The sequence below is a fragment of the Hyperolius riggenbachi genome, chromosome 2 (genome assembly GCF_040937935.1).
Source record: "Hyperolius riggenbachi isolate aHypRig1 chromosome 2, aHypRig1.pri, whole genome shotgun sequence".
Classification (NCBI taxonomy): Eukaryota; Metazoa; Chordata; class Amphibia; order Anura; family Hyperoliidae; genus Hyperolius; species Hyperolius riggenbachi.
Window position 1 is genome coordinate 513,708,716 of NC_090647.1, and position 14,582 is coordinate 513,723,297.

Genomic DNA, 14,582 nt, shown 5'->3' on the forward strand with positions numbered 1-14,582 from the left:
GTGGCCACACACTCACAGATTTTTTACCCAATGTAACAAACTGATTGGAACTCCCTGAACAAAATCAGATCGGATCTGTAATTAATTCCTACCACACACATATACAACATATCGACATCAGTAGGAAATCTATCAAACCACAGCGTGGCACCGTTTGACGCATTGCCCTGTGATTGACCACGGCTCCTCCCCTGCCCACAATATACTCAATTTTCAATCTCATCTGATCGATACAATGGTTTTTAGGTAAACAAATCTATTGAAATTTGATCAATCATACAGGTTGGTACAATAGATGTTTAGTAGATTCGATCAGGGCCCTTTCACACTATGGCGAAGCAAGCAGTGAGCTAACTAACTGAAAGTCTATAGATACTTAATGCAATGCGCTGCAGCATAAGTAGATAAATCGCTGCTTACCGGCCGCCGCAAAGTCATCCGTGAGTTACCACATAATTCGTGCCTACTGCAGGGATTATGCAGTAATGCAAATGAATGATGGAGCAGCGAGTGAGAACGTCAGAGCGCTGTGCAGAGCAAATGCATGGACCGACAGGAATCCCAGTGACGTACTTCCTGCCTAACAGGAAGTATGCACACTACCCTGTCAGCGCACTCTGCCAAAGGGTAATGTTAAAGGGACTGTGGAGCTGGAGCCTCTCTCGCCGCGTGACAGTCACACCACACAAGTGTGAAACCAGACTGATCAAATCTGCCAGGAATCGAACAGGAAGATCTATAGGTGTATGGGCACCTTTAGTGTACTTCTACTTGGTGGTAGGTTTACGATACAGGCTCGTTCTCCCCAGTATGTACAGTATAAACAACTACACTGTATTGATAGTAAACAAGCTGCAGCCTGTTAATCTCAGGGTTTATAATGTGCTTTGAAGAGATAATTGTAACTTGACTCTATAAACCAGGGCTGGACGAATCCCAGAAGTGTAGTAGTCAGGGCTCCTTAAAAATGGTAGCCAGCAAACTTTTGAGGATTCACCCAATTGTTTTCAGTGAAGACAGTGCTTAAAGGGGAACTGAAATAAGAGGTATACGGAGGCTGCCATATTTATTTCCTTTTAATCAATACCAGTTGGCTGGCAGCCCTGCTGGTCTATTTCTCTACAGTAGAATCTGAATAACACCAGAAGCAAGCATGCAGCTAGTCTTGTCAGATCTGACTTTAAAGTCTGAGACACCTGATCTGCTGCATGCTTGTTCAGGGGCTATGGCTAATAGTATTAGAGGCAGAGGATCAGCAGCACTGCCAGGCAACTGGTATTGATTAAAAGGAAATAAATATGGCAGCCTCCATATACCTCTTACTTCAGTTCCCCTTTAACCCTATATCTGCTTCCACATAGGCAGGAAGTAGGCATATTGCAGGGTTTTTATCAGCTGTAACAAAGAAATGTTTTTCTGTAAAGGTTATTATGCTGTTGCTAATCTTTTAGAGCAGAGAAGAAGTTTTGAGTTCAGGTTGCGGTTTTTGATGTGTTACAGGGGGAAAAATGCCAGACTTAACAGGTGGCTTTTCAGTTTAGCTTTAAATGCCTTCAGGGTTGGAGCTGTCTTGATTGGGTGCAGCAAGGCATTCCTAAGGGTAGGGGTAGCATGACTTACTTGATAATGAACTAACAGTTTACACCTATAAAACACATTTACTTGAAATTTTGCATTACGTAATGAAATAAGATATTAATCAATGGGCTTTACATTGTACGACACAACTGACTAGCATATACTTATAAAGACAAAACCCCACATAAGACAAATGAAACATGGCACATATACTATAAGCAAGTATAAAAGGTCATCATTTGGTAGTGTAGTATTAGAAATGAAATAAATACAATCTTTTTGCAACCATAATAAAACTCCAGAGCAACATGATTCACAATAGACTGGACCGGAATGACTTCACAATCTCCACAGGCCGTCATAATACTTTGCACCTTCTACTACAACCTGCTCTGATGATATACTAAAAGCCACAATAGGATATATACAATCACCTTTCTGAGCAGTGACAAAGAAGCACGTCAACCTGCCACACCTCAATTCCTAGCACAGCAAACACATAAATGGCAGCTTTTATTCAAAACACACACAACTGAAAAAACAGGAGCCTAGTAGTAATATCAACACTGCAATCATATAAAAAATCTCCATAGCAGCTACTGCAAATGAGAAAACTATAAACAGCCGAACCGGCCGATAGGAAACTAGCTTGCTGTCCTGACTAAACAGCATTAATGGAGGATGAAACCCCATTGGAGGATATGGGCCTTGATTCATCATTGTCTTTGCGATAACTTTTTCCAGTTCGTTAAATTATCGAATTTGAAGTTTATCTATTTCTAGTTTTATTCATCAAGGTTTTTCCACATTCGGTGTGAAGTCGAAAAAATATCGATAACAATGTGGTAACCATTCGGTAACGTGCCGATATTTCCATTTTACAGAGGTAGTTTAACACAAGGGCAATTCCCGTGGAATTGTGGGTAAAAAGGCAGTCCTTTGAACACCACATAGCAACATTCCGAATAGGCCTTAACACCTGGACCAGGATTCTGGAAGTGGCTTTGGGACAATCCCACAATTTCGCCAGCTACGGCTTGATAAGAGCCTTTTCTGAAAAAATGTAGTGCAGTTAGCAATTTAGTTAACCCTGGCACTGCCTGTGTTCTCTTACAAGATAATTCAAGTGAAATGCAGATGTCCTGGTATAGCAAATAAATCCATTCTCTTGCAAATTGATATGTTTCTAGACCTTATTCTTGCCCTTCTGCGCCTTTGAATCACTCTCAGCCGATACATAACCACTTCAAATGGCTCCATCTTCTCCGTCAGCAACGATCTGACAGGAATAACGACAGAGCAGTGAAGGAGATAACTAATCCTAAATGTAACGCTGAACCACGCCCACTTTCATTTTCATGAATTGCACTTTCTTCCGTTTTATCGCATCATTGCCAAATGATTATCGAATGCTCGCTAACAGCTGTAGATAACTTTGATGAAGCCTGAAATCAACTATTCGAGTTCGGTAATTTACTGAGCTGTCGGTAATAGATTAAATAAGTCTTGATGAATCCAGACTAATGTCTGATGCTTTTTGCACTATATGTGTGGTTTATAAAGACACGTATAATGCAGCCATGTTTGTTGCCAACTTTGGTGGTTAGGCTCTCAGAAAGCACTTTATCTGGGTGATGTGAAGACCTAGCTGGGTGGTCAAAATGTAGGCGTAGCCAACAGTTGGAGGTGCCACCCATACAAACATGTACCAACTTTCCAGTAGACCAGTGGAGGTGAATTGTCTTTGTATATATTAGTAATAAACAATTATGTTTTTATACTAAAAGTGGCCAATCCCAGGGCAAACATTTAAAACAACTTCGTACTCATTTGAGCGCCAAGTACTTGCAGACAGTAGATTATCAGTAATGTTATGTTACTAATATTCTATTATCACCATCCTTATACCCAATCACTATCCCGATATCAGGTCACGGTGCACAAATTAATATTGCGCCACCAAGCGCCCAATGCAACTGCTTCAAAACCCAGGTGCCAATTTGCCTTGAAAATCAGTTGGCCCTTAACTTTACAGTTTTCATTTTTTTGCTTGTTGGTATCAATGTAGCCTGTAGCTACAAATGTTCTGGTTTTGGGAAGACTGGTTCCTTAAATCTATCTGTTCAGTTTTACTCAGTGATTTATTAAATATTATCCATTTAATCAACACTCCATATAAATAATAGCCAGCCAACCAACCATACAGTCATAAAACATATAAGCTATAGTAAATCTAGATTGTAAAAGGTAAAAAAAAAATAAAAATAAAATCAATCACAACAAAAATCATCATGTGTATTTAAGCTTATGTTTGAAAAATAATATTTTATAAGCTTTTCCAAGCCAACAAGCGACAATCGGTCTCTAAATTGTGACATCTTAAACTGCAATATAAGGTCAAAACAATGCAGTTATCCCCCACAGCCAGTTGCGGTCACAGTTTAACCACACTTGTGAGATGAGTAAAACCATAACCTGGGAGTCCTGCCAGTTATTGGCCACTCAGCGTTGAGTCACTAAAACAGTCATTTTCCCTCCTCTGCTAAATACTCTAATCATGACTTTTTCTGTAGCGTGTAACCTCCGCCACCCCTTTGAAAGGAGATGGAGAGCACCTGCCACTTGTAATTTCATTATGAGCAGACCCCGGACCCCGTACCTGAACCAGCATCATTCCAGCTGCATCAGTTATTATTTAATAAGACTAAAGACAATCTGCACCGTGCAATAGCCAAAAGCAACCAACCACACCGCCTGGCTGTGAGGGTCCTAAAATCGATGAATGATAGAAACAGGTTGCATTAGGTTCCTTTACTGAACACATAGAGCAGGCTTATAAAATAGATGATCTATATTTCTGTGCAGTGGTCTGCAGGTCTGAGATTGAGTACCAGCAACTTGAGGGGTTATAATTACTCTTATCTAGGATTTATATAGCGCTGACATCTTCCACAGCGATGTGCCCGGAGGAAACCCACACAGACACGGCGAGAACATACAAACTCCTTGCAGACGTTGACCTGGCCGGATTTGAACCAGGGATCCAGCGCTGCAAGGCAAGAGTGCTATCCACCTTAGCAAGTCTAGAGTGCTATTTTTTCATATTTCCTTTGTACAGCGCCACGGGATATGTTGGCGCTTTATAAATGAGAAATAATAATAATAACCAATACACACATATCACACTTGGTTTTTTTATATTCCCATAACACCCTAGTCGAGTAAATGGAACCATATATATGGGCAGCATTAATGCATAGTGGTTAGCAGTCTCATCTTGCTGCACTGGGTCCCTGGTTTGAATCCCAGCCAGGGCACTATCTGCATGGAGTTTGTATGTTCCCCCCATGTCTGTGTGGGTTTCCTCTGGACACTCCAGTTTCCTCCCACATCCCAAAAACATACAAATATAATTGGCATCCCCCTAAATTGGCCCTAGACTATAATACTATAATATATACAGTACCCGACAAATACATAGACATGTGACTATGGTAGGGACTAGATTGTGAGCTCCTCTGTGACAAGACAATATACTCTGTACAGTGCTGTGAAAGATGTCAGCGATATATAAATACTAAATAATACATATCCCACTCTAAACATACTGAAGGGTATCACACCTCATATTTTACTTTTGTCTTTTTTTCTGCAAGGCATATATCATTTGTGAATACGGCCATACCATAACGTATAAGTCATAACATGCAGCAAGCCTAGCCACAGCACTGCCTCAAGTCTACCCGGACCTTTCCACTCCGCTCAAAAAAACTGGTCCCTCCGCTCTGTGTTGACACTGTATCTTCTGCGCCATCATAAAAGTCAACACATGACAACTTGTCCCAGGCTGACATGACTCTGAAATAATAATACTGCCACACAGAAGATGTCACTCTGTGGAACAAATCACATCATGCTCCAGAGAGCCTAGCATCTTTATCTTTTGGCTGTTCCAACTAAAACTGTGACATTTTTTTTTTTATTTTTTTTTTTAAGCAAAAAACAAGGAGAATTTCAGGCTGCAGTGATTGCCCAAAAAAAGCAGCAAAAGGAGAGGGTTAGGCTGCCATATAGATCTCATAGACCAAAGAGCTAGCACTCCATTTGATGCGACGCAACATATGGATTGGTAGGTAAAGCACACTCAAAATATCATATGAAAATAACAATAATAGTACAATAATAAAACAGCCCAGAGGTAAGACATCAATCAGCCTGTTGATGGGAGTGACAGCTTGGCCGTCCTACTTTTCCAGTATAGCCCTATAAGCTAGCACCACAAGTACTCACAGTTCGGACAGAGCCTTTCTGTCTTTAGTCTGGTGTACTATGAGAGCAGCATAGCAGACACAGTTCTGGGTAAAACTACCCTGTGATTATTACAGTAATACGACAAGTAAACATTCTGCGCTCTATGTAGCAAATCTTCATCAGCACCCCCCACGAGTCCAATCTGGCTACATGACACCTTAGTACCCACCAGAAGAAGGATCGGGAAATCTACGGCGAAGCGTCGAACGATCATTCCCACAATCCATTTTCCGGAATGCGAACTAACGACGGCACAAACGATCGCTCTACAGAATCTAAACAATCATTTGTTCAGCGATCTGATGTGACGATCGCAATTGCTAAACACGATCGCAAAAAGATACCCAGGGTGGCGGAATCATGACAACAATCGTTCGAAGCGAAAAGTCGCAGCAAAAAAATCAGGTTGTGGGTGCAGACTATAAGGTTGGTGACATTTCCCACCCAGGTTAATCATTACTCCCCCCCTTTTTCCTGTAAGTAAGTAGAAGGGAGTTGTGTGACCCTCCCAGTGTTCTGCCAGTGGAGGGGGGGGGGGGGGGGGGAGTATGGCCCATGGGTGGGAGTGGGCGCCCTCCCTTGAAATGTCACTGTGCCAGATTCCCAAGGTGCAGCATTACCTCATTTCCATGAGCCCCTGAGCCAGAGGTCTGATCACCAATCCAGACATCCTCCTCCTCCTGCTGCCACTAGTGAGGTCTCCTGCAGGCACACAGCCCTGCCTGCCCCTGCCAGCCATGCAGCCCCTGCAAAGTTTGCAGAAGGGGGTCCCTGATCCCACATGCAGGAGAGCAGCCGGGGCACTGATCATGCTGGACTGGCTGATGAATGATCTCCCCTCTCTCCAGTCTCCCCCCTCCTCCCTCTCCTCCTCCCTCCTCTCCCCAGCCTGGCTGAGTCAGACATAGGGCTGGAGCTGTAGCATTACAGCCAGCCGTGGCCATTTCCCTTTAACAATAGCGGCGGCGGCAACACACTCACCCCTGCCGGCGTCTCCGCATTGTCCTGGCCGCCTGGAAAATGTCCCCAAATCCCACGTCTGCGAGTGATGGTGGCTCCAGCAATGTCTGTGTGTCTCTGCAGCAATGTGTGAGTGTCACAGCAGCAGCCTCCCCGCAGCACTGATCCTCCTCCAGTCACTGCACACAGACCCTCCCCCTGGTGTGCCATTCATCCTCTGCTTACCCTTCCACCCACCCACACACACACACACACACACAGCACTGCCTACCCACTGGGGTCACCAGGATGGGGGGGCCTCTCCACCCCGACATGGGATCAATAGGCTGTCACTGCAACTCTAATTACAGCTCATGCCTGGTCTGCTGATTATTGCTATGCTAACTACCACAGCTACTTTCACTTGGACGCCAGGAAAATATGATTATTATTAATGATAGGAGAACATAATGATGAGTATTATTTTTATTAGACAGCTTTACATTTGGATGATAGAATAACATTATTATTATTTGTTTTCAGCTGTATTATTATTATTCTAGTATTGCTATGCTAACTAATACAACCACTTTCCATTTGGATGATAACATTTTGATTACTATTTTTTTTATTACTAATTTTTTTTCGTAACTGTATAATTAGTACTAATTACTATATTGCAATTATTTCCATACTATTAACACTACTTTCCATTTTGATGATACTTTTTTTTAATGATTAGTATTAATTTGTGTTATCATTTTCATCTGAATTATTTCAGCTATTGTTCTCTTTATTTTTATACAACTGCTTCATATTTGGCTGATAGGGTAACTTTATTATTATTATCTGCATTACTATATTTCAATTATTTCCATACTAATAAAACTATTTTTCATTTATATGGTGAGGTGGCGTAGTGGTTAGTGCTCTCTCGCCTTGCAGCGCTGGGTCCCTGGTTCGAATCCCAGCCAGGGCACTATCTGTAAAGAGTTTGTATGTTCTCTCCGTGTCTGCGTGGGTTTCCTCCGGGCACTCCGGTTTCCTCCCACATTCCAAAAACATACGGATAAGTTAATTGGCTGCCCCTGAAAAAAATTGGCCCTAGACTACAGTACTTACACTACATAATATAGACATATGGCAATGGTAGGGATTAGATTGTGAGCTCCTTTGAGGGACAGTTAGTGACAAGACAATATATATATATATATATATATATATATACACTGTACAGCTCTGCGTAATATGTCGGCGCTATATAAATAATAATAATAAAATGTTTTATTTCTATTTTTTTATCATCTGCTCTCAACTATTAGAACTATATTTTAGTTGGATGTTATGGTAATATTATTACTATTAGCTGATGGTGTTATCATTATTGCCTGTGGTTATTATTGTTACCTTTACTATTTTTGGTGTTGTTGCCATTATCACTAGTAGTGATAGTAAAAGCTGTATTATTATTATTATTCTTTTGTCAGTAAGTATTATTGACGTTTTGCTTATCATCTCCGTTACTTTGAACATCAGCTTAAAGCAAACCTGAACTGAAAAATTAAAGTCAAAATAAACACACCCACGTCATACTTACCTCCTGTGTAGTCTCCTCATCAATCTCTTTCTCCTCTCCCGTCTCCTGTTTGAACACTGTGATCAATGGAATACTCCATCCTACACTTTAAAAATGGCAATGACCCCCTAACAGCTTCCGGGTCAGCACTCTGTTAACTATTAATATCACTTGAGCCATATAAAAACATGGACATTACCGTGGACATCAGTAGTCCTATCAGTTATAACTAACAGTAACTGATAAAGTGGAAAAAGGCCCTAAAGCTGTAAGTACACACGGACCAACCTGCAGCCTGATTATCATCTGACTTTAGTCTGTTGGATGATAATCAGGCATGTGTGCGCGTACAAACAGCTTTATGAGCAACTTATAACAGGCGGTTTGATTAATCTTAAGGTAGCCATACACTGGTCGATTTGCCATCAGATTCAACCAACAGATAGAACCCTCTCTGATCGAATCTGATCAGAGAGGGATCATATGACTGCCTTTGCTGCAAACAGATTGTGAATCGATTACAGCCTGAAACCGATTCACCATCTGCTGAGCTGCCGCTGTCGCCTGTCCCTCCCCCCCCCCCCCCCCCCCCGGATACATTACCTGAAGCCTGGTCCCGGGCATCTTCTCCACATCACCTCCCGGCTGGCATCTTCTCCCATTACCTTCCGCATCACGACATCCGGCATCCGCGTATAACTTTCTGTCACTACAGTGACAGCGGAAGTTCAAATACAGCGCCCTCTATTTGTACTTCCGCTGTCACTGCAGTGACACAGGATATTACACACGGATGCCGCCGGATGCCGTGATGCGGAGAAGATGCCAGCTGGGAGGTGAAGCGGAGAAGATGGCGGGAGCCAGCTTCAGGTAATGTATACCTGCGTCGATCGTACGCCACTACCCGCGGGCGATTGACGGTAATTTCCCGCACGGAGCGATCGACGGGATCGATCTATTTCGGAAACAAAATAGATCGAAATTTAGCGTTTAGCGTGAACGATATGACAGCAGATTCGATCCCAGTGATGGAATCTGCTGTCGATCGGCGGGTAATCGGCTAGTGTATGGCCGGCTTAACTGTTGGATCTATGTTGGTCTGATGTCATGCAGTTGGTGCACAGTTGGTGTGTGTGTACAAGTTGTTTGAAAGACTTGTACTTGTTTTGAATGTGTAGTCCGTCAGGCCTCTTGCGTGCGCAGTATGTTGAGTTGGTTATTTAGCTATCTAGGCGTGTGTACGTACAGGTCATGTGGTTTGTCAGGTTGGTCATGTGGTTGGGTGCGTGTTGGACGTGTGTATGAGCCTTTAGGCTTTCAGCTTCTGGAGAAACAAGTCTGACTAGATCTAGTCAGAACTGGATTGAATTGTTAGAAGAAAATGGTGAGCTTCTTATGTTGGGAATACATCATGAGATTTTTTTGCCAGATAGATGGTTCAGTAGATAATTTCCGACATTTTCAATCGTTTTTCTGATCGATTTCTCATAGAAGTGAATAAAAATCGATCTGAAAAACAATCGGAAAATCAATCGGTAAGTAAATCTGCTGAAAAATATCATTGCGTATTCCCAGCATAAGAGGAACTAATGATGAGGTAAGTATGTAATATTAATTTGCAGACACATCATGTGTTTATTTTAAGTAATTTTACCGCGTTCAGGTTCTCTTTAAAGGACCACTATGGCGAAAAATTTCAAAACTGAATGTTCATGTAAATGCATATAGATAATATGCACATTTGTCTTAGAGTAAAATTAACTAATAATTACTTTCTTCCTATGTCACTGTCACTTACCATAGTTGGTTAAAATCCAACAGACATGAAAGGTTTTGGAGAAGGCTACTTTCACAGTTGGACGTTGCGTTTTGATGCGACGTTAAAGTCGCAATGCAAACTAACAACGCAACGTCTCAAAACTGTCACAATGCAACTCTGTGCCCTGTTATTGTCGCATACAGTAGGGCATACAGGCAATGAAAAGTATGCTTCCAGGTCATTACTGAGCATGTGCCCTCCGTAGCAGCCGGCGACCCATCCAGATTGGCGGCCTCTGCGCATGCGCGAGCTGCACTCACATGGCTGGGAGCATTCTGCACAGGCGCAGTACTATTGCGCCGAACGCTCCCGGACACTTGTGCGAGGCACGGAGCGGCACACACTCGCGCATGCTCAGATGCCGTCGACCTCGCTAGGTCGATGGTCGATACTAAGAGGACCGCAGAAGAGGGACACAGAGACTTCAAGGGGCTGGAGGAAGCCCGAGGTAAGTAGATCAGCTTGTTTCCTTTTTTTTAATCATGTATCCTTCAGACCCCTTTCACATTGGCGTGGTGCGTTGGCCTGCTTTTAACGTAGGCCAATGCTACAACAGCGAAATTCTATAGGGTCTTTCACACCTAAGCGATGCGGCAAAAGTGATGTAATCGCTGCAACCCCGACACTAGCGAATACTTACGTTACCATAAACACTGCGACGTGCGGCGGACCAGAAGTCATGTAAGTCTATGGCGACGCGTGCATTTTTAATAATTCCCGCTGTAGTGTTGCGGTAGGCATGCGCGGAAGTGTATTTCATCAGTACACTTCTGCGCAATTTATCTTTTTTCGGGCTACAGGAAGTGAGCGCTAGAGAGGCTCACTTCCTGCTTGGCCCGCTGCCAGGCAGGGATTACAGCGTATTAACGTGGAAATCCCCGAAGGCTGTTTTCGGCATTGTGGAGCGATGTGACCACGGCATTGCACTGCAACGCTAAGGCTCGGTTCACATTAGCTTTTGCAAACGGAACCGTCCGTTGAACTGACAAAAAAGTGCAGCAGGACCCAATTTTCCAGACCGGTTCGCTCATCGGAACGGAAACGGAAGGTTTTGCAGCACAATAGGAACCTATGGAAAACAGACGTTTTACAGCACACTGGCTGTAAAAACGGAGCGTTTTCCAAGATCCAGATGGCCAATCCGTACGGCCGGCTCCGCAAAAAACACGCAGATGTGAACCGGGCCTTTACAGCGGTTATTAGGGATGATCCACAGATATGCACATTTTTCCGGCGGCGATCTGCAGTCATCTTGCGTACCGCGCGGCTTTCCCTAGTGACTGCTCATGTTAATGATTCAATGAGTCATTCCCCATGACTCAATGAGTCATTAACATGAGCCATCACTAGGGGAAGCCGCGCGGTACGCAAGATGACTACAGATCGCCGCCGTTGGAGGAAGGTGAGCCGCTCTGCCGCTAATGATTCTTTTACAGGGGTGACAAGATGGAGGCGGAGTGGACCACCCAGCGCTAGAATCCATAGGGAGGTGAGTCGCTCTGCAATTATTGTTACCGGGGGAGTGGGGACCGGCAGACCACACGGGTCAAGGCAGGGAGTCCCCGACGTAGCGGCGGGTCGGCGGTTCGTATCGGCGGGCGTTTTTAAGTCAGGGATTCCCTGCCTTTGGAATATAAGATGCAGGGACTTTTTCTCCCCATTTTTTGGGGAGAAAAAGTGCGTCTTATATTCCGAAAAATACGGTACTTACTTTCAAGAGACTCGGTAACAAATTTTTCTGCCTTATTTCTTCTATCCTATAAGTTCCTATACCTGTTCTAATGTGGTCTGTCTTACTGCAGCCTTTCCTAGTTGCACAGTGGCTGTATTATCTCTGTTATATAATCTAATCTTCTTTCCTTTGTCAGCTCAGGCAGGAATGTGCTGCTCTGCTGTGATAGGTAGAAGTTATACACACCCACTCCATGCCCCCTCCAGGCTCTGTATGAGTCACAGACTGAGCTTCTCTCAACCTATCACATGCTGGTTAGCTGCCATGTTTTTTTTTTTGTAAACACTGCCTAAAACTGGCAATTACAAGCCAGGATTGCAACAGGGAATGGCAGAAACAGCAAAGAGGGGCCCATGAGAACATAATGAATAGAATGGTATTGTTTTTATTGTAAGACTTTTAGAGTACAGATTCTCTTTCAGCCAGTGGCATACCTAACATAATGCTACAGGTGCTTACAGCCCCGGGTGTAGTCATGGCTAAGGGTGCCGCTGTGGTGCTCAGCCACTGTGTTCTTCCACCTGGGACTTTTTTTCATAGTTCAGGCAACATTCAGGAAAATAGCAGCAGGCAGTGCATGGGACTGTATTACTTCCAGCACTGGATGTAGCACCCCTCCCTCTTCTTGTCCTGTGGGCAATGGGTCTCCTCTCTCTACACACAGCCTGCAGTGAGTGAATGTGGGGAGCAACAGGGTGAGTGGAGAGAATGATTGCTGTGCTGCAGCTGGGACATTAGTAGGGAGAGGTGGCAGGATGTGTTTAGTGCTTCAGAAGTTGCCTGTCATTGTCATGTGCACTGGCTGCTGTAATACCAGAGTGCCCTGGACTATTGATTATTTATCCTGATCAGAGTAATTCATCAATAATGCAGGGCAGTTGGTTGTTGCAGAAGCCAGTGATATAGGTGCTAACAGCTGACTTCTGTAGTAAGCAGAGAAGCAAGCTCCAGGCAATTTAGATTAGCTTGCAGGTAATCTTATCTCTTTTCCCAGCACCCCCTCCCACCCTGTTGTCTTCCCCCATGACCCTATCCTCTTTTCAGATTTCAGTGGCTTCATTTAAAGTAGACCTGAACTCTTGAACAAGACAGAAGGAAAACATAGAGAAACTAGTTGACCTAAGCCCGTTTAAATAGGGGCTGTAGGTCTCTGTCACACAGCCGCCACCGCCGCATGTCAGAGCGCATGCATGCACATCCGTCCACCATGCGTGCACCCGTCCGCCAGCGCACATGCCCAACCGGCTCCCTGGCCCCGTCCTCCTGTCCCATCGGCACATGCGCAGTAGCACAAGCACACGGACACGGACAGGATGACGCAGGGACATTTAGGTTTTATTATATAGGATGCACCCTGTATGTACTGTATTTAGAGAGTTTAGCTTGTTTAATTCAACCTCATTTGTCTAATCACAAGTTGTAATTTGATCTCTCCCTGTGTTACCTGACTGCCATGGCAGAGATGGCAGATAAGCTCATTTGAAAGAACAGGAGGTTGACAATATGTCTGCTTCCATTAATCAAAAAGTAGAAAGAGTGCAGATTTATTTCAGGATTTGTATCAGCTGTAACAAAGAAATGTTTTTTGTTTAAAGGTTATTATGCCCTTGTGTATCTTTTAGAGCAGAGAGGACATTCTGAGTTCAGGTCCACTTTAACAGCATGTCCCTGCCAAACAGCACTGGTGATGTCTGCAGTCCTGGTGAGAGGTCTTCTTGCCATTTCTCCTCTCTCACCAGGCTCTCTGTCTTGTGCCTCTACCTCTTTATCCCTCCCTCATCCCCCTCTTTTGTATGTCCCCCTTTTCTGACTGTTCTCAGAGGCGCTCACAATCTAATTGTACCATAGTCACAGTCGAATGTCCTACCATATTATTAACCCATTCGCGTTCCGTCGTTTTCACTTGAGAAATGTTCACCTCCCATTCATTAGCCTTTAACTTTATCACTACTTATCACAATGAACTGATCTATATCTTGTTTTTTCCACCACCAATTAGGCTTTCTTTGGGGGGTACATTTTGCTAAGAGCCACTTTACTGTACATGCATTTTAACAGGAAGAATAAGAAAAAAATGGAAAAAATCATTATTTCTCAGTTTTCAGCCATTATAGTTTTAAAATAATACATGCCTCTATAATTAAAACTCACGTATTGTATTTGCCCATATGTCCCGGTTATTACACCGTTAAAATTATGTCCCTATCACAATGTATGGCGACAATATTTTATTTGGAAATAAAGGTGCATTTTTTCCGTTTTGCATCTATCACTATTTACAAGTTTAAAATAAAAAAAATATAGAAATATATCATCTTTACATTGATATTTAAAAAGTTTAGACCCTTAGGTAAATATCTACATGTTTTTTTTTTTTTATATTAAACATTTTATTTGGGTAGTTTTGGGAGGGTGGGATGTAAACTATAGGTTTATAATGTAAATGTGTGTTGATTTTTTATTTTTTTTTTTACTTTTAGTTGTAGTTTTACTTTTTGGCCACAAGATGGCGGCCATGAGTTTGTTTACATGACGTCACTCTAAGCGTAACAGCTTAGAGCGACGCATGGGGGAGGTAACAGCCAGAAAAGGCGCAGCTTACGAAAGAAGCCGTCGCTTTTTCAGCG

The 14,582-nt window shown here is 43.2% G+C and overlaps 1 protein-coding gene across 3 annotated transcripts in view; it reads right to left on the reverse strand.

Annotated features, from left to right (window-relative positions):
• The window catches only part of NRIP1 (nuclear receptor interacting protein 1), a 107,825-nt gene extending 99,327 nt beyond the window's left edge, over window positions 1–8,498 (reverse strand). The window contains exon 1 of one of the 3 annotated variants that reach the window (XM_068270539.1): window positions 8,426–8,498. The gene's annotated coding sequence lies outside the window, so the exon portion shown is untranslated. Of the gene's footprint in view, window positions 1–6,509; window positions 6,696–6,870; window positions 7,016–8,425 lie in introns of those variants that run through there. The other 2 variants (XM_068270537.1, XM_068270538.1) reach the window with 2 other exon arrangements.
• Window positions 8,499–14,582: the final 6,084 nt, after the last annotated feature.